Raw genomic sequence first — 18,393 nt, forward strand, 5'->3', positions numbered from 1 at the left:
ATTTATTTGCTTAAATAAGTATTTTGCCCTTGTTTATCTGTTCTGTATAAGGCCTGATCCCTCAGTCTTCCCTGCTGTGGTGTAAGCCCTTCCTCTGCAGCCTTGTACCAGGGGAATCTGTGAGAATCCCCCTTTCAGCCTTTTATTTGAGCCAGTGTGACAGAATCCAGGGTGGCTTAGCAGGAAGTGTGATGCTCAGCTTTGTGGCTGAACAGTCACTTGGAGAAAAGTACAACTGGGGAGCTCTGGGCACCCAGTAACTGAGATAAGCTAAACCCCAGCCCTATCAGAGCAGCCTGGAGTTTAACAAAACGGCTTCTAATTCTGCTTAGGAAAGATTTGCTGAAGATTTAGCTTAAGACAATGTTCTGTAGCCACAGGGGATGGATGAGAGAAGGACAGAGTGTCCTTGCAGGCCAGAAGAGGGGGATGGAAGGAGGGCGTCTCCCAGTGCCCTCCTTGCCCCACATACCCTGCAAGAGGTGACTGATTTTTTTTTTTTCCTGTGTCAGCCCAGCCCAGCTCAGCCCAGCCCAGCCCAGCCCAGCCCAGCTCAGCCCAGCCCAGCCCAGCCGTGACTGACTTTTCTTGGAGCTCCCTGCCTGGAATCCTCACATCACGACGTTGTTCAACGCTCTCCCTTACACTGCTCGCCTTTGCTGAGCTGCCGAGATCTGTCTGGGTGGGTCATGCCCTTGAGGCATCCCCGTCTCCGTTCCCCGTCCCAAACCTTCCCCGAGCCCAGCGGTCGGACTTTGCCAGGTGGATCCAGCCGGGCCGGGAGGCACCGGGAGCTCTGCCCGCTGCCTCCCAGGGAAGCTCCACTCGGCTCATCCCTCCGAGCCGCTGCCGAGCCGGGGCTGTGGAGCCCCCCGTGAGGGTCCCCGAGCCCCCCGAGCCCCCCGAGCCCCCGCGTCCCTCCGGCCCGGCGCTGTCCGCGGTGCTGAACCGCATCCGCGCCGCGGGGATGAGGGAACGGCTCCCCCCCAGCTCCCCAAGGAAGGGTGGGACCCCCCGAATGTGGAGTCAGGATGGGCACCATCCTGCTCCCCTCGCCCCCCAGCCGATGGAGCCCCGCGCTGTCTGGCTCCGGGGAGGTGAAAATAGAAGAAGTGCGGGGGGAGAAAAAAATAAAAAAAAATTAAATGGATGAGAGCTGCCTGGAATGGCAACCGGTCCCGCTGCAGCCTCCTCCCCAAATCCCCTCGGATGTCCCCTCGGCAGGCAAGTTTAGATCCCCCCGCAGCCCCGTCCGGCGGCCCTTCCCGGGCTCATCCTCCCTTCCCACGGCCCAGGCTCCGTCTGGCCGGAGCTTAAGTCCCTCCTTTTTGCCCCCGGCCCCTCCCCTTCTCTAATTATGTACAAAACACTTCTTAGAATAAAATGGCCAGGCTGGGGCTCCTCCCTGCTTTCCTCTTCCCCATTCATCCTCTCCAGCCCGCTCCAAGCCCCTCCCTCTGTGGCAAGCCCAGCCTCTCGCTTCCCTCCTGGAGCCTTTTTCATTTTTATTTCTAACCCCCTCTCCATTCTCCCTGCTGCCTCTGCTCCTTCCCCCGATGGCTACGAACTGAGCAGCAGAAGAGAGGGGGGGGGGACACAGGAAGGGGGAAAAAAGAAAGGCAAGAAAAAGGAAAAGGAAGAAGGGGAGAAAAGGAATTTTTTTTTTTTTTTTTTGCCTCTGCCCTTAATGCCCGCGATCTGGATCAAGGAAGGGGATTTTCTGTCTGAGCATGAAAAGGACTGCTAGAGCCCCAGGATTTTCACGCCTGCAGCATCAGCCCCGCACCCAGTATGCGAGCTGGACAGAGAAGCTCTCCCACAAGTTCCTACCGAGCCGAATAAAACCCACGGGCGACCCGATCTCCGCCAGAGAGGGACATTAAGCATCAGGTAAAGGCGAGCGCTGCGCTGCGGCTGCGGCTGTGCCCGTGCCCGGGGCCGGGCTCCCCCGTCCTGCCCGCGTTGTGTAACCGCGCCCGCGGCCCCTCCGCCCGCACCGCCCGCACCCCCGCCCTGGGCACGGCGGGGGATGGATGCAAAAGTCCCGCAGCCCCGTTAGCGGTTCTGCGTGCGCGGTGCTGAGCGAGGGGCCGGGGTCCGCCGGCGCTGGGAAGACTGGGAGCGCTGGTTCGTGCTGGGGCAAGGCACAGCCCGCCGAGGATGCCCCGCCATGGGGGCTCAGCCCCCGGCTCGGCGGGGCTGGCGGAGAGGCGGGGGTGGCGGTGGGGGTGGGAGGCAGCCGGGATCCATCTGTATTCCGGAGTATCGATACATCCCGGAGCGGGGGGGGACCGTCCCCAAGGAGATGGTGTCATCTCCACTTAATCCGCTGCTCCGCTCGCGCAAGTGACAAGCAAATCGCGGAGGAAAAAAAAGGAAAGTCCGTCGCCTCGAATCCCGCACCGGGCTGATTGCCTCGACTTCCAGCGGGGATGGGAGACAGCGGCAGAGCCGGGGGAGGGCGCCGATGGCGGGGGGCTGCACCGCACGGCGCAGGAGATGGGTTTCCCCCGCTCAGCTCTCGGTGCTGCTCGCGAGGCTGGTTTGGAGCATAACTTTGCCTTTTTCCAGTCCTTGGGGAATGGGGGCACGGGGGGCATCTCCACGCCATTGCATCATCCCCGAGGTCCATCACAGTCTGGGACTAAAGCCCCAGAGACGATCGGAAGAGGGTTGTAGGTGTGAGTGTGTGTTTTGGTTTTGGAGAGTCCCCCCGTGCTGGTACCTGGGAGTGGGGAAGGGGTGTCACTTCTTGGATGCGGTCTCCTCTTCCCAGAGGGAACCCAGCAGCAGATGAAACGCTGACCGAATTGGTGTCTGAATTTAGCCGTGTGATTGACATCTGCACTAGGCAGGATAGAAAGGTCCTTCATGCTTTACTCTGGCTGCTCATCTGGATGCATAATAATAATTTGTTAATGACAGTAAAGGTCTTTCCCAGGAGTTGTAGAGAAGTATTTGGAGGATAGTGAGAGGAGGAGGGAGTAAGTAAAGAGGAGATGTGGGTTCGGTGTAAGAAATACGAAAGGGTTTTTAAAATATTCCTTATAAAGGAAAAATATTGATCAGCTCTGCTTGTGAGCGACAGACAGACAGACAGACCCGGACTCTCTCCCTCCCACACACCGCACAGACAAGCAGCCGTGGTCTCCCTCATGCATGTACACGCTAAGCACACCAAACACATGCTGGGAACTCACACAGCCCACCCCGTGCTCACACACAGCATCTCGGGCTCACTCTCGCATGGATGCAAACACCTATTCCGGCTCTGCGGCCCCGCAGTTCCCCCATGCTCAGACATACAGACTGGATCCACAGAAATAGCTGCATTGATATTCTTATTATGTGAATCAAGCCTTCAGACGTTCACATGAGCACACACATGCTTGTCTTCTTTGCAGGGCTCGCAGTAGGTGGTTTGCTCCTCCAGCGTAGTCTTCTCCCTTGTAGTTTGCTCCAGGCATTGATTTGGGGTTTGTCTGACTCCAAAGCCCTTTGCGACTCAGCAGAAAAGCTGCTACATTTTGTGTGCCTACGGTTGTTTTATTGCTCTTTGCACGTTCCCAGGACTCAGGAATGATTTCACTCCTGGAAAGAAAGGCAGACGAGCAGCAGCCAGGGGAGCAGGGAAATGGCTGGGGGAGCAGCGGCAATTCCATACCCATCATGCCTTCTCTGATAAGAGCTGGAGTCTGGGAGTATGGGGAGAGCTCTGCTGGAGTTACCGTGGTTTTTAACGTGTGTGAGTGTGTGTGAGAGCAAAACCACACACACATCCATAGCTGAAACACACAGTACAAGGCTCTGTTTCAGTGTTACTCTGGTTCAGAGCGAAACCCTCCCATCCTCACAGTACAGATGCTCCCTTTGCAAGCCCCTTTGATCAGAGATGACTTAGGATGTGTGGGGGAGATGATGTCACTGGTGTTAGAGGTATTTAACCTCCCCCTCTGACCTTCCTCCCCTTCCCCTTTTTCCATAGGGCCTAGTCAGGATACTGTGCAATCCTCCAAGAGCAGGAATATAATGAGGCCGACTGAAGTGTATATTAAAACTTGGGAGAGGAGGAACATATGGTGAATTGGCTTGCTTATAGGTAAAAGGTGTCTCAAAAGAGATGATGGGGGATGAATCTGTGTTCCCTCCTCACCTCCACTGTTTACTATATTGGAAGTACGGGTAAGGCTGGTGCTAAACACTATGTGGGAATGGGTCTGCCAGCAGACAATAATCATTGTTGTCTGTGTGACAGAAATAGTTCAAAGCCAAACCCTCCCATTTTTGCTCAGGCAGGAGCCCCAGTGCCTGCTCCGGGCTCATTGCTCGGGAAAGCACTGCAGGAACCGACTCCAGAACCGGCACATCCACGCCTGGCTTCCTGCCCACCTCCAGAAATGGATGTGGATTTTTAGACTTTACCCAGGGCTCGGTGTTTATAGCTGATGCAGGGACGTTGAGCAGGCAGGAAAAAATTAATCGGTAACCCACTCCCTCCAAAAAAAACCAAACCGCTGAAGAACAGACATGAGTGTGAAGAGCCCCCAGAGCACCCCGAGGCGCGGCGTTCGGAGATGGGAAGTCAGGGAGGGACCCCCGGGAAGGGAACACACCCCGCGCTCGGCACCCCGCGCCCGCTGCGCCAGCGCGGCCCGAGAGCGCTGCCGCCGCACCCCAGGAGGGGGCGCTGTGGCTCCACCGAGCGCCGGGAAAGCGGGGCAGCCCCTGCCCGCACCCCTGCCTGTACCCTGCCTGTACCCTGCCTGTACCCCTGCCCGCACCCCTGCCTGCACCCTGCCTGTACCCCTGCCTGTACCCTGCCCGCACCCCTGCCTGTACCCTGCCAGTACCCTGCCTGCACCCCTACCTGTACCCTGCCTGTACCCCTGCCTGTACCCTGCCCGCACCCCTGCCTGTACCCTGCCAGCACCCCTGCCTGTACCCCTGCCTGTACCCCTGCCTGTACCCTACCTGTACCCCTGCCTGCACCCACTGCCCACACCCCTGCTTGCACCCCTGCCCATACCCCCTACCCGCATCCCTGCCCATACCCCCTGCCCGCACCCCCTGCCTGCATCCCTGTTCATACCCCCTGCCCGCATCCCTGCCCGCACCCTTGCCCATACCCACTGCCTGCACCCGCTGCTCATACCCACCTTCTGCACTCCCTGCCCATACCCACCGCCCTCATCCTCATGCCGGTACCCCCTGCCCATACTCCCTGCCCGCACCCCCTGCCCGCATCCCACGACTGCATGCCCTTGCTCGCATCCCCTGCCCGCATCCTTCACTCGCATCCCCTGCCCGCGCCCCCTGCCCCGCATCCCCCTCCCGCATCTTTCTGCCCGCGCCCCCTGCCCTCATCATCCTTCCCGCATACGCTGCCCGCACCACCTTCCCTCATCCCCCGCCCGCACCCCCTTCCCGCACCCTCTGCCCATCCCCTCCGCCTGCATCCCCTGCGCGCATCCCCGCGGAGCGGGGCCAAGCGCCCACCATAAGGCGGGGGTGGCCGGGGCGGGCGCTCGGGGCCGGACGGGTGCGGGGCCGAGTCCTCCCGCTGCGGAGCCGCGGGGCGAGCGGAGCCCGCGGGGGCCCGGCCCGGTGCGCGCAGGGATCGTTCACCCGGTGATGAAATGCAGCTACTTCTGGGACAGAGCCCAGCAGCTTTTCCGTGCCAGCAAATACTACAGGGGAAGTGAAAAATCACTTCATGCATTGGAAGTGCAGAGATGAACTTAGTGAGGCAGAATATAAATTACCCGGAGCGAGGGAGCTCGTGCCCGGTGGTTTGATTTACACCGTCCCCCTCGCGAAAGTATCACGGGATTTTTAACAACCGTAAGGACCTTGGCCCATTTCCTTCCAGGCCACACGGAGCAGCTTCCCAGAGAGGGAGAATATCCACGCACACACACGGAGATCTGGCTTCTAGGAGACCCACCGACCCTGGGCTGGTCCTGTGGTTCTCCCCCTTCCCTGGAAATGGTTGCTGGAGCAGGATGCTGAGCTATGGAATGGTGCTGAGCTGAGTCAGGGCAAAATACCTGCCAGCGGTGTGTGGTACCCCAGAGTGTTCCCAGATGCCAGGGGAGGTCTTTCCCTGCTGGCTGTGCCTCTGCATGGCCACATCCAGCTGACTTGCTGGGCCTGGAGCTTGGGTGGACACGGCTGAAGCAGCTCATGGCTGCAATGGGTGTGGAAAAGGGAAATATTATCAAGCAGAGAGGCCTGGGAAAGGAAACTGGGTATATCTGCTGGGTTCTTCTGTCTGGAGAGAAACAAGCATGGGCAGAGCTGGACTAGGCAAATGAGCTGGCATTCCCCAAGGTTTGAGAGTAGGCTGTTGCTGGATGGATAGGCTAGGCCAGGGAAGGAAAAGTGCTGGGACTAGTGGGAGGGAGGAACAGAAGGAAGAGCAGAAATCAGAGGAGCAGCTGATTTAGGCTGAGCTGAAGGCTATTGAAAGAATCAAGTTTATTTCAGGAATGCTGGATCAGATCCTAAGTGAAGGTGGTGTAAACTGGGTATAAACATGTCATTTTGAAAAGAAGCTAAGTCAGGCCCAGGATTCCCTGTGCACTTGGGCTGGGGAGTATAACACAACATGTCTCAGCCTTTGCAGCCCCCTGCATGGGGAGCTGTTTTCTTGCAGCCTTGAGGCAGGACCTGCAAGCAGCATCACAGGAGGGAGAGAAAGACTCTCTTATTTATTTTTGCTGTTTGTTCTTCTGAAGTCATGTGCTCTACATCCATCTTATTGTTGCCTGCACGGCGCAGCTGGCAGAGCTCAGCTCTGCACAGAGCTCTGCTGTGTCCCTGACAGGCCCATTTGGAGCTCAGTGCTGGGTGAGAAGGGGACCCAGGGTGCCACCAAAGCCACTGCAGCTCTGGTGATGGCACGTCTCTAGGTGTTGACATAGCATCCCCAACTGCTTGAACTCCATACATATGATTTCTGGCTCCTATTTCAGAAAAACTACTAGTTGCACTGCTGATGGATCACCTATTCCACTGGCAATAGGAATAACAGTAAGTCAGAGAGGCAGCAACTGATGGGAGTGAATAATGTAAACCAGCTTCAGATGGTGGCCTGCAGAGGAGGAGGGAGTGAACAGCCCTTGCCAGACACACACTATTGTTGTTCACTGTTTGTATTGGTGATGGAAATACTGGGCAAAGGTAGAAGCTGAGGTGCCAGGAGCACCAGCATGGCTTTCAGGCCCTAGAGCAATTCTCTGTGTCTGGTAGCAGTGGGCACTGTTCGATGGAGTGTTGCCATCACAGCGACATCTTCCCTCCCAGAGGGTCAGGAATTACAGCAAAGTCAGCCCTGGGCTGACACATACCGAGCAGAGACACAAAAGCTTGCAAACCAAGCTATGAGAGGTTCTCACACGTAAGAGAAGCTCCAGAAAAAACAATTTGCTCCAGGGCTTTTTGTTGGAAATCAAAACAGAATGTAGGAGTAGAGGGAGCTCTCATACTCCCATCCATTCTCCGCACTCCTGATTTCCAGTAGAGTAGCTCTGGATCTTGCAGTCTCTTCGTGCCTGGGATCTGTCTCCTGGTTATCCCGATAGGCAGCACGTCCTTTCACCTGGTGTTTATAGAAGATGCAGCCTGGAGCCTTATGACAGATCATCTCACAACTTGGACTTTTATATCTATGCATATTCCAGCCGGAATATGTTGTACAGCAGTACCTGTGAAAAGCTTGCAGCCACTTGCTGTAAATCATCCCAGGCTGTCGGAGCCAGGGCTGTTAACTGGTTCCGTGGTGAGTGAGGATCTCTTTCTTAGCCTTTGATTTAGAGTGTGATTTAGAACCTGGCCTGTGCTCCAGACTCTGCTGTGTCCATCATGATTTTGGATGCAGTTCTGGCCAGAAGTCCTGAGTCGGCACAACGGATCCCGTTTAGCCATCTCTTTGCCCTGCTGTAGCTGTGCATGAGGGTGTCAGATGCATTGCTAACACTGGAGACCTCTGTGGTAATTTATCCTTGCAGTTGTGGACGCTGACTTGCTAAGCAGGGTGGGAAGCAGGGTGAGCTTTAAAAGCGTCGCCTCCTGTGGGCAGCACATTCCAAGTGAGGCTGCAGGGCCAGAAAAATAAATAAAAAAGACATGTTCAGTAGTTCAGAGGCAGAAAATTACAAAAAACCTAAAACTAACCAAGGAAGGATGGATGGGAACGAGCTGTGACCCTGGGGAGGAGGCTGAGGATTCAGGGCAGGCAGGAGGACCAGGATAAGTGGGTGTGAATCTTTAGCTGGACTCCTGGGATCAGTGGGACAGACAGCAGCGAGGCAGGATGCGGGTGCTGGAGCAACCTGGCAGCTTTGGGCATGTGGCTGCTCTTCCAGCAGGTACAGATGGTGAGTGGGTAAGGGAACCCTCAGACATATGCTGGGGTACATATGTGGCTCGGGGTCCCTCCTGGCTCAGACCCCCTCCCTGCCCAGAGCAGGAGGATGCTAGAGTTATTCCAGCCATTTCCCACACTGCTCTGTGCTGAGGGAGACTGGCAGCCAAAATCAAAGGTGTGTTTTGAGGGAGCACGGAGAGCTCAGGAGGTACAAGGTGAGACTGAAAGATGCCTGAGAAATACTGAGGAAGTCAAAGGGAAGAGCTAACAAAGACAGCACAGTGTTTGTGCTAAAACTGTGAACAGAGAGAAAAAAAGCAGCAACAAGGATCTCTGTAACGTAGCCCTAAGAGCAGCAGCTATTTCTAGAATTGCTTATTGTCATGTCGTCCAAATTCGGAGTTGCTTCTGCAAAACAACTCCAGGCTCTGCTGTTTTATGCCTGAGAATGCTGATAATGTGTTTATCTGCCATTTCGACTCTCCTAAAAGAGAACTATAAAGTATTTGAAAATGATGGAGGGTTGTTGTACCATGTTTTAGGCCAGTGAACAGATAAATCTAAATCAACCAGGGAAAAGAGACCAGTTAGGATTTCCCCCACAATATTTATAGGATGTTGGCTTAAAGTAACTTGAGTTCTCAGAAATATTTTGATAAAATCCTTTTTGTGCAATTAGAGATACATGTTTATCAATCCTCTTATTTGCTTCTTGAGGGAGAAGAGTTAAAGTTAAAAGACTGATTGGAACTGGAGGTGCTGCTTGAGGTATTTGCTGACACTTTGGTGGTGGAGCTGGATCAGGCCTTGCTAAGACTGGGAGAAACTGGGAAGTGGTCTAACCAAACCAGAAGGACAGTGGAGGGATCAGAAGGGCATGGATGGGTGCTGTCACTCCAGGGATAACCTTTCAGCTGTGTGGGGACGTGCAGTCAGTTGTCTGAGGGCTGTCACGTGCAGTGTCACCAGGAAGATGCTGTGTGTGACTGTTTATTTACTGTCTCCATTTATGGTTTTGGTTTTCATAACGTTCTGCAGCAATGGAGTAAGTTATGAGTTGTCTGCAGAGATATTTTGCTTAGAATTTTTTACATCTGGTACCACATAGTCTCCTTGGGTGTCTCCAACTTTCTATGGGAAAGAGAAGGAGTGAATATCCATGTCTCATTTTTCTCTCCTATTTGTGATTGGACAGATATCAATTCACCCTCCTTGTCTCAAGGGCCCCACTGCTGCAGGATATGTCACTGAGTGCTCAGATATTGCTCAAAAATATCAAACACAGACTTGGTTTCACTCCTGTGCTCAGGTGTGGCCGACCCAGTGCAATCCTGACTGCAAAGAGCCCGACCCTGCAACTGGAATCACACAGACAAATTTTTAATTACAGCCCCACAGACATAATGAAACCTATTTCCAGGATCAAAGCCCGAGCAACAGCAAATCCATACACATGCTGAGTGCAGAGTGAATCATGTTTATGATCCGTCAGCGTTCAGCTTCTTTGTTCCAAAATGCTGGTCAGGAAGGCAGAAGAAATATTCCCCGGGATATTATAAAGACTAACATATCATCAGAGGGAGAATCAATGGAGATTGATGGCAAATTAGGTGGACACTTGAGACATTAAAAGGAAGCATGGAAAATAGGAGTGATATTATAATTGAACCATATTAATACATTTTAAATTGCTTTACAAATATTAACAAGTTAAATAAAGAAAGCCTGGAAATAATAGTTTATCTAGTCTGGGAAAGTGAGGAGCGAGAAGGGAAATTCAGGTTCCAGTGCAAAGGTATATGAAGGTTAAAATGAAAAGTGATCAGAAGCATTTTAACACTTTGATGATACAAGAACAAGGGGGCACATCAAAATTAAAGGGCATAACTTTTAAAGCAAATTAAAAGGAAATAGTCCTTTCTTCAGTGTATAGTGAAGCCACACAATTCCCTGCTGCAGGATGTGGCTGAGATGAAAGTCCGGATGGATTTGAAGTGTAAAAGGCTACATAACTTTGTAGCAATTAATAGCATTTGCAGCCCTGCAATCTGGGACAATGGTAATCAGATCTCATGCTTCAAAGCAAAGGCTGACCATCTTCTGGGGCCAGGAAGGACATTTTCTCTCTGCATAAAAAGAACATAATATGGTTGGCCAGGTAATATGACTGGCTATGGTCGATCCTGCTAGAAGCTAAGTCAGCAAGAGATTAGCAAATTGCTTCTGTGGGTGCTGGATTAAGGTATTACAAAAAGGTTTTCATCAATGCCAGGCGGAATATCAATCCAGGAATCTCTTCTTCTGTGTCACCTCCCACAAAAGTAATTTCAGTGATTACAGTAGATACTGGAGCAGGACATGAAAGGGGTGGGTATGAGCAGCTGCTGTGCCCCTGAGCTGCACATCTTGGTTTCCTCCATCACCGCCGTTATCTGTGGGATGATGCAGAGCTTGGGTGAGCCTGGAGTCTCCCAGCACTAGGAACTGTGGGGATGCAAGCTTCCCACCCTGAAGGGCCTGCTGTCTGGACAGAGGAGGAGGACAAGAAACAGGGAATGCCATCACCTCTGCTCAGAACCAGAGGAAGTGCAGCACACGGCTCGGGGATCGATTCAAATCCTGTTAGAGTCACTGGAAGCACTTCAGTTTGCAGTTTTGCCTTGACAGATTTTGAAACTAGTCAGTGGCAGGGTAGTGGAACATTTTAGAAGACAGGACCTTAAATATCACAGTGGGATATGGGGAACAGTTGGAAAATCAGCCCCCAAGGTGTTTGTAAAATGTCACCTTAAAGAATTTGCCCAAGCTGACGCAGGAAGGCTGTGGCAGAGACAAGTGCATGAAACCTTGAGCTTTAACCAAACCAGCCTGGAAGCAGTGACACAGTGGAGAGAGATCAGCTATGGAGCCATGTCCCCTCCCCACATTTTCTCCCCACAGCCATATCCCCATGCACCTGAGGGTCTCGAGGTACCTCCTGCAGGCAAAGGTCCACCCTGTCTGCTGTGTACTGGACACAGTCCTGCATCCTGCCCGCAGTCATCCACCATCACTGGGGCCACGCAGCTGGGAGGGAGGAGGAACCTGCCTTTCTCCACTCCCTTCCTTTCCCTTCAGCCATTTTTTGTCCTGTTCCCGAAGAAAGACATTTGGGTGCAGAGAGGACAGGCTGTTGTATGCAGACAGGGATGTTCAGCTTTGACAAGTGACATTTGCTGAGGGCTCCTTCTCCAGTGGCCATGAGTGAGCAGAGAGGAGACTATTCTTCAATGGTCATCTGCTCTGGGGCTGAGACAGGGAATAAAGCAGTTCCTCTCAGAAAAGTGGGAAGGATGGACAGCTGATGGCTGTGAGGAAAGCACACCAATAGGTGGAATTAAGTTCTGAGAGGTGTGTGGGGCTGGGTGGAAGGAGGGGAGAGCTGGCAGGTGGGAACACAAAGTTCACCTGCAAGGCAAGTGTGAATGCTGAGACAAATTGCCACGTTGGGACAAATGATTCCTGTGCCTCCTGGATTGCAAACAGGAGAGAGATGTGACCAGCAGGTGCAACTCTGCTGGTGAGGTGTTGTGTAGGTGTGATGATTACTGTGCTTATGGACTTGGCTGGAAAGGGGGAGGATGGACAAGGGAGCTTTAGTTCTGCAAAATTCACGAGAAAGATGCATGCAAAAAAATAGCTATAAGGTAGGAGTGCAATTTACCTGCATTATTGGAAGATTGATTTCTGATGAAAGGAGCAGAGAGAGGAGGGGAATAAAATTTTATAGATGGCAAGAATGGGGAACAGAGCTTTAAAATGGCAGCTGTGAGTTAGTATTCTTGAAGGATTGGTTCAAATGGGACTGCAGAGACCACTGCTAGCTTCTGATTTCCAACCACCTGCATTTAGAAAAGAGAGGGAGACCATCAGACTGGCCTCAGTGAAATTCTGCTGGATTTCCCCCAGAGAATCAGAATTGTCCCTGCATTTCAAGTGCCTGAAAGACTCAAAACACTGAGAAGGCTGAAAGGTGAGGTGAGGGTCGAAAGGGAGAATGGCTGGCAGGAATAAGTAGATTGTAGCCTAGGCTGGATAATTCAGGGATATGTAATAAAAGTGCATGGTGACAGATAGTGAATAAAAGACTGCAGGTATATTATGGTTTACGGAGCACAGGACAGATGTGTCTCTAAGGAGACTGTGATAAGGAGGGGAAGGGAGCAGTGGATCAGGAGCAGAGGCTGTTTTGGGATGCAAGAGCACTGTGTGAATAAAGCAGTGCTGTAGCAAGATAGTTCAATCATGGTACTGTCACCAACATGTTATATATGACCTTGGGCAGGTCACTTAGGCTGATAGCTTCCAGAAGAGCTTTTTAAATGCATGTGTTTCCATGCACAGGAGCCGAATCTCTCACAGTCAGTGCTGCAGCTCTGAGCCCTCCAGCTCACATAGTGAATCTCAACTACCCAGGGAACTTGGATCCAAGTTTGGAGTGAGGAAAAATCTGGATTTTTTTTTTTAAAGAATTCAGCATCCCCTGTCCTTAGGAAATATTACTCCCCCAAAGACTGGTCGTCAGCAGTGCTGAGTCTTCACATTTCCAGCGCTGGGCAAAAGCAGCACTGGTTTGCATCTGTCTCCCCTCCACCCTGGCAAAATGGCTCAACCTTTAGAAATCTGGCCTGAATTAATGTCTCTCCTCTTTGCCCAAGACCACTGGCAAAGTAGTCCTTTTACTGGAATATCCCTCCCTTGCACACAGAAGTGGGGACTTCCACAACACCCACAGCGAGGTGCAGGTGCAAACACAGACACATAGAGCTGTGCACTGTGCTTTAAGGAGCCTGAATCAAGGCAGTAAATAGCAATTAATGATAAAGCTGCTTACATCAAAAAGAAGAGCAAAAGAGGCTGATAAGTCCTTCCTACCAGTGGATTCTCCTGCAGTGCTTCTCATTACTTTGTTTTCGAGTCTGAAGGCAGAAATTTTGGCCGTGGCTGCACTTTTTTCCCTCGCTGCTGCTCCTCCAAGGCAGCTTTTTTTGTAGAGCCTTGAGACCAGTGAAGTGCATTGCCCAAACCCTTCGTGGCTCAGATAACTTTGATGCTGGGGCATGACCCTCCCTCGGGTGCCATAATAGTGGTGGCCAGAAGTGCTGGGCACAAACACACACTCTGCTGCCCTTGTGCAGCGTTCCTGCTTGTCTGCAGACCTCCAGCTACAAGATTTGGAGCTGGGGAAAAGGAAATCAACAGGAGAGCTGAGACACATTCTGGATTTTATTTTTAGGTGTGATTTTAAAGCTCCAAGCACTCGAAAGGATATGAGGACTGATTTCCAGCTCAATAATGCAGGCTTTCTGTAGTAAGAGGCTCAAGGATGCATTTTCCATGCCCCACATGCAGAGTGTTCAAGCGTGCAGGGTCTGCTGGGACAGTGCTGGAGGATTGTGGAGGATGACAATAAGCCTTTGGAGGGTTTGTGTTTACTCATATTGCCCACAACTGATGTTAATAAAGCAAAATACACCCAGAACTGGGTTACTTCTTAGTGGAAGTTTCTTTCCTCCTGAAGAAAAAACCCCAAGAGCAAACAAATGCAAGTGCAATGTCTATGGCTAAGGGACACAGGAGCCAAGATCTTTGGCAATGTGGAAACACCTGGAGATATTTTGGTGCCCACTTCCTATATATGTGCCTAATTCTCTTTAAATCCACTGGAAGCTAAGCAGGTGATGCTTCCCAAATACCTCTGGGACAAAGACTGCTGGTGGGTGGCTGTGAGGAGGGTCCTGTGCTTGGGAGACCAGACATGACAACAGATTCAAACGAGGCCTGAGGAGCAGGATCCCTGGAACAGGCTGTTCCCATCCCTGCATGTCTGTGTTCCAAGAGCTCTTTAGGGGGTTGAGTCAGGGATTGCTGATTCAGGGAGCTCTGCTTTTTTTTTTTTTTTTTCTTAATGTCATATGTACTTGGACATCCCACGTTCCAGTTTTCTGTAGGGACCTCGTGCCTGTTTGGTTCTGTGTTAGGGATAGTGGTGCTGGAAAAAAAATAAAAATGAGAACCAAGAGAAGTGAAAAGAAAGAATTCAGAGAAATAGAGGGTAAAAAGGGATTGTGTCACCGTCTTAAAATAAACCAGAGCTATGTGGCAATTTCTAATGGAAAAAGTAAATCCACCCTCAGATCATTTCCTGGGAACTTTTCTCTTCCTTTTGATACAAGGATTTGCTCATTTATTTTTCTGTAAATCTAATTATTTCACTCTAATTTCTCTGTTGAATGCAGGTTTAGACTAGAAGAGAGCAAAGGACTCTGAAAGTTGTCAGCTTAAGAAATTCACAGAAACTCAGCCTGGCTGATATCCCTCATGTTGTTATGAAGATCTGACAGTCAGTTATTGGAATTCCTGGTAGGAATAGGTGAATAATGACTTCTCTTTTTTTTTTCCCATCAGTTTGGTTCTGGAACAAAAAATGAAGGGGAAAAAATTACTTTAAAGTATTTAGATATAATTAACGTGGCAGGGAAAGAATGAAAAGATTTTATACTTGAGACTAGAAGGAAAGGGGAGTAGAAAATCACTTCAATATTTACATTTAGCAGAGAAGCATAACCCTTTTTTTTCCCCCCATAGCCATATTATTCCACTATTGGTTGGGTTTGGTTTTTTTTCACTTCTTTCTAGATCCACTTACCAAACACCTCATCAGAAAGCATTTAAGTTAAGAAATAATGCAGTTGTGTATTTGATTCTTTTAATTTTTTTTCCCACCCCATTTTTTGACAGTAACTGTCTAATGAATTCAATCTGAATTAATAAACACTGGCAGACAATCCCCAAGCACTTTTCTGAGCCTAATTTTAGGATGTGTTAAAAACAATGTCTCGCATCCTTAGTGCCTGTGATTGCAGTTCCCTTTATGCTACAGGCAGTTAAAGACAATTCATACCTCAAATAACACACACTCAAAGGGTCCAGAGCGATGGGAGATAAAAGGAGAAAGTAAAAAGATTTGTCTGAAGTCAGAGTAAATCAGGAGAAGGAACATATAGAGAATCCTGTGCTCTTGACTTACATTCCCCACTTTCTCACTAGCCTATGGATTAATTATAAATCTCTTTCTCACCCATTAGATTTCTCTCATACTTCTTCTACTCCTACACTTTCTCATTCACACCTTCAAGTCTTTGCTACTCTTCCTTTAATCCGAGTTTCCTGACACTTATTTTTTTGCACATTTCCCTCTTTCTTCCTCTGCTCCTCCTGGAGAGGATTGCTAACGAAGTGGCAAGTGTTAATAACATGTCTTGGCTCTGCCTGCTGGGGTGGATAAAGAAGGGGTACAGTGGGTGAAGAGTAAAGAGGGAGGAAGGGATGATCTGAACTGATTTCTGGACAAAGGTGTGAAGGAAGGCAGAGGAACCCACTGCACGCTGGGAATGCTCACTGTTATGGGAGCAGAGTCTGAACTGAATGTCTTGGGAGGAGAACATCAACATATCTGCAAGGTGGACTTGTACCCTCAGAGGGCAAAGGGGCAGCAAAGACTTACAGGACTGGGAGATGTGTGGGCAAAAGGGAACCAGCAGATCTGCCCTCTTTGCTGGGGCAGGACCTCAATCGGGGATTTATCTGGATGGTTTGTGCACAGGGACTTGCAGTGCTCGAGTAAAATCAGCTGTGAATGTGCATATTCAATGAGACAGGGGTTGGGGGTGCTCCCTGCACACCAGGGCTGCCATGCTGGCAGGGATTAGACAGCCATCTGCTCGCTACAACACACTCCCAGCTCTGTACCTGGATCCGGGATGTCGCCGCAGCTCCTGCTGACTTCCTCAAATCCCACGTGTTTGTCACTGCAGCCTCTGCTGTGTGGGGAATGGACAAACCTGGGCAGGGCCTCTGGGTTTAGGGGACAGAGGCATCAAAAGGGCACACAGGAGAGGCTCAAGAGCCTGTACTTTGGGCTGACAGCTGCAGCTCCCTGAGGAACACAGGCCAAGCCCACAACAGCTGGTTGGAGAGACCCTGTGGGTGCTGTGGGAACAAAGATGTTGCCTGGTCTGCAATCCAGGCAGGAGGAGGGAGAAAGCAGAGATGTAAATTAGAAGGAAGCTTCCTTGAGCTGCTCTGGTCTGAGAATATTATACCAAGAATAAAATGTCCAGGAATAGCTGTCTGTCATTGTAAACAGTCACATTAGCCATGATGGATAACTTCAGGCTATGTCTTCATGAGCACAGTAGACTCTAAATACTCTTTTTTCTCTGGAAACTCCTTCCAAACACCTTTGATTTCACAGGGATAAGCCAGCTGTATTCCTGTTCTGCATTTAATTTAACACTCACAGAAAATTATTTATCTAGCTAGCTATTTATTATCGAATTCCACCTCTGCAGTTGAGGAAAGTCTGTTTATTCCTTTTCCACAGCAGTGTCTCTGTCTCTGGCAGCTCTGACTAGCTGCTAGGTGCCCTGGGGAATGTCGAAGCAGAATTAATTAATCATGACCAGCGATGGAGGTGTTTTTCAGATTTGGATTTGGCCAGCTTGTTGCACAGGATCTTTCTGGGAGTCAGGCTGTTGAAGACACGAATGTGACGCCTGCTCTGGATTGCTCTCAGCCAAAGTCACTTTGGGAAGCTGCAGAGGCATGTGGGATCTCTCCAGTGCGGGGGAGATGTAGCAGAAGTCAGCAGTGTGCTGGTGGAGGGGACTGCAGTGAAACTGTAAACTGCCACTCAGCATGTCCTGTCCTTCCCCCAGCCCCAAAGGTGTGAATCTCTCAGCATTCACACAGAAGTCTTTCCTGAATGCCTCCATTGGAGCAGGAGGAGTTGTGATGGCACCTGGCACTTGCCAAACTGGAAGTCACCCTTCAGCATGCCCACGAGTGATGGCAGTGCTGGCCAACTGCACAGGCTGTGCTGAAGCAGCAGTGTTTGCTTTACAAACAGCTCTGAATTCTTCCAGACCCTCTTCCCTCCCTCTGTAGAGCCTGGTGGAGCATGTGCTGTTCTTCCTGCTCAGTGATTTCCTCCTGGCAATGGGGAAAGGTCAAGTGCCCAGGCCAATTCTCTTGGATCTGTCCTCACCCTTCAGTTCCTCTGGCCATGAAGGGCTGATGATTTGCAGAGTCTGGCATGGATGGGCAATCCCTCCCCGCAGGAGCATTCCTGTGTTCCAAAGACACTCCACAATATGGCTTGGAGTAATGAAGTCGTTCCCTCAAGGACTCTTCCAGGGGGTAATTCAGTGCTCCACTGTACCCTTGCTGTCAGAGGGATAGGGCTCCAGCACCACAGATGTGCTGATGACAAGGGGTAAGATCAACTTTCAAGTAAATTATCCACGGTGTTCAGAATTTATCATCCTCAAACCTCTTTTTCTGCCTTCAACTTGTTCCATTGTTGCCTAACACAGAAACAAATTGAGGCACTTTGCTCCTTCCCCACCCTAGAGATGAGGCCACGTCTGGGATGGAGCCATTTGTGGGGTGGGGAGGTGGAAACCTCGGCTTTTAATGGAAGTCTCAGACTCCAGCAGTGCTCACTATTAGCTGAAAGCTGTAATCCATAGTGACAGGCCAGCTGGAGCACAAGGAGACATCCAGACAGATCTGCGTGCAGAGGTGCCCTCCCAGCAGCTGTGTGGGGAAATTCAGATTTCTGACCAAGGCAGGTCTCTTTAAGAGGAAAAGCAGACAGAAAAACCCCCTCTGCTGCTGTAAATAAACCTCCAAAGGTGGGGGATGCTTCTCCTTTTTATTGCCACTGCACAAACACTGTGGTGGTGAGGACTGACCCCTCTCTCCAAGGGGTGCTGAACCTTTGATGGGAAGGTGCAGCTCTTCCAATGTATTGGAACTTTCTTTTACCCTCGTGAAAGGGGAGAGAAGGGAAAGACAATGGTCAGGCATGGCCTCTATGGGAAGGATCAGCCCTTAGTACCTGCTGGAGCTTCCTTTCACCCTGATGAAGGGAGGAGAAGGAGGCTGGTCATGCTCTGCCTCTCACTCCATCCACCATCAGG

General features: G+C 50.9%; 1 protein-coding gene across 1 annotated transcript in view; it reads left to right on the forward strand.

Annotated features, from left to right (window-relative positions):
• Window positions 1-1,456: 1,456 nt before the first annotated feature.
• The window catches only part of BRINP1 (BMP/retinoic acid inducible neural specific 1), an 88,992-nt gene continuing 72,055 nt past the window's right edge, over window positions 1,457-18,393 (forward strand). The window contains exon 1 of the mRNA XM_051807951.1: window positions 1,457-1,890. The gene's annotated coding sequence lies outside the window, so the exon portion shown is untranslated. The remainder of the gene's footprint in view (window positions 1,891-18,393) is intronic.

This window comes from Manacus candei, unplaced genomic scaffold (assembly GCF_025592945.1).
Source record: "Manacus candei isolate 608988 ecotype Guabito, Panama unplaced genomic scaffold, ASM2559294v1 h1tg000071l, whole genome shotgun sequence".
In the NCBI taxonomy this organism is placed as follows: Eukaryota; Metazoa; Chordata; class Aves; order Passeriformes; family Pipridae; genus Manacus; species Manacus candei.